The sequence below is a fragment of the Antechinus flavipes genome, chromosome 1 (assembly GCF_016432865.1).
Source record: "Antechinus flavipes isolate AdamAnt ecotype Samford, QLD, Australia chromosome 1, AdamAnt_v2, whole genome shotgun sequence".
NCBI lineage: Eukaryota > Metazoa > Chordata > Mammalia > Dasyuromorphia > Dasyuridae > Antechinus > Antechinus flavipes.
The window spans coordinates 382,462,501-382,464,747 of record NC_067398.1 but is presented as its reverse complement, the minus strand read 5'-3'; the positions used below and the strand labels follow the sequence as shown (position 1 = coordinate 382,464,747).

General features: G+C 37.3%; 1 pseudogene; it reads left to right on the top strand.

Moving 5' to 3' along the window:
• Positions 1-599: 599 nt before the first annotated feature.
• LOC127545908 (importin subunit alpha-5-like) lies at positions 600-1,950 on the top strand (annotated as a pseudogene).
• Positions 1,951-2,247: the final 297 nt, after the last annotated feature.

Here is a 2,247-nt window from a genome sequence, read left to right as displayed (position 1 = left end):
CTTTCACCAAAGCAAATTGACAACTCTTCTGTAACAAAGAGTACTTATACTATGTCTTCTGAGGTCTCTTCCAATTCACAAATGCTATGTTCTCATTAGTGTAGGAGATGCAAATCAAATTCTGATATGCAGGTTACAATTTTATTTTTAGTGATATTCTATTTTTCCAATTATCTGTAAAGATAATTTTTTTTTAATTTCGAGTTCCAAATTTTCTTCCTCCTTCCTTCCTCCTCAGTAAAAGAGAACTAAACTAGAGTTACCAGAACAAGTCCCTAAATCCTAATAAGATGCATTGTTGAAGGGAAGAAGGAGGACTTCAGTTATGCAAGAGAAAAAGAGTAGAGTAGAGTACTTGTTCAAGCAAAAAAAAAAAATCTATACTGTAACCTATTCAACATGTAAAGGACTGCTTGCCATCTGAGGGAAGGGGTGGAGGGAGGGAGGGGGAAAAATCAGAACAGAAGTGAGTGCAAGGGATAATGCTGTAAAAAATTACCCTGGCATGGGTTCTGTCAATAAAAAGTTATTAAAAAATATATATCATAGCAGAAGAATTAATGTCAGATGGAAGCTTCCATGATGCCCAAATCAATAACATGGAGATAACCTCGAGAGGGGTCATTATATTTGATATGATTGAGATTATACTTTCCGAGAGCTCAGAGCAGCAACTTTCAGCACCCCAGAGTTGTAGAAAGCTACTTTGAAAAGAACCTAATCTGCCAGTTGATGAAGTCATCAACTAGCCAGGAGTAGTGACCAGCTTTGTGGAATTTCTCAAAGGAAAAGAGAATTTTATGTTACAGTCTGAATCAGCTTGGGTGCTGACAAATATTGCTTCAGGCAATTCCCTTTAGACTCAAAGTATGATTCAAGCAGAAGCTTGCCAATTTTCATAGAGTTGCTCAGCTCAGAATTTGAAGATGTGCAGAAGCAGATAGTCTGGGGCTCTTGGTAATATCTCTGGAGACAGTACCATGTGACTATGTGTTAAACTGAAAAATTCTCCCCTTTCTTTTGTGGCTACTTTCAAAGCATAACTATTAGACCATGACTCAGAATGCAGAGAAAAAAAATTCCATCTCCAGATTTTGCAAAGATCTCCCCTATTCAAATCTTGGTTATTTGTTAATGATACTGCTGTGCTAGCCTCACGTGCTGGTCACTATTAGATCTGTCAGATGAGCCCAGTGATAAAATTCAAGTAGTATTTGATGCAGAGTATGTAGACTAGTGGAGCTACTGATGCATAAAATGACTACAAAGTGGTTTCTCCTGCTTTATGGACTGCAAGAAATAGTGTTACAGGTGATGATGTTCAGACACAGGTAATTTTGAATTGCTCAACCTTTTAGAATTTATTGCATTTACTCTGTAGCCCAAAGAAATCTATCCCCCCCAAAATACTGTTGAACAACATCTAATATTACAACTGAATAGGGATGAGATCCAGACTGTGATAGATGTCAATATTTTTGCAGCTTTCATTAACATACTGCAAATTTCTGGGTTTTGTACAAAGAAAGAAACTGGGCTATTGCAAATGCCACTTCTGGGGATCCCACTAAACAGACAAAATACTTAGTGGAACTACTCCTCGATCTCCTCAAAGTCATGGACTCTAAGACTGTATAAGTTGTCCTGAATGGCTTAGAAAACATCCTGAGGCTTGGCAAGCAAGAAGCCATGAGGAATGGCAATGACATTCACTGCTATTGTGCACTGATAAAGAAAATATAGAGTCATGAAAATCAGAAAATCTACCAGAAGACTTTTGATCTCATTGAACAACAATTTTGGACAGAGAATGAGAACAGCAGCATTGTATCTTCTCTTGATCTTGACCAATAATAATGCATTTACCAGCAGTATGAGGCCCCCATGGAAAGTTTCCAGTTTTATATGTTCCTATATCAGATCAGGCTACTTGATCCAGTTGTCTTTTAGGGCCCATAACCCTCATGGAGCAAATTTCTCAGTGTTTTCCATAATGCTATTTGTGCTCGTTTGCTTGTCTTGTATACCTGCTCTCTTATACACATCTGGAAAATCTTTGGCTCTTTGTGGTAGAATGCCCTCTTAACAAAGGGGTAATCAAACTGGCCCAACTTCTTATGGAAAAACATAGACTTTGAATATTGGCATTTGCATTTTGTGAGTTATATGGAAACATTTATATTAATATGGATTCCTGTCGTTATTGGAAAAAATTATTGCCCCTTTGTTCCTCTTTAAATGGAAAAA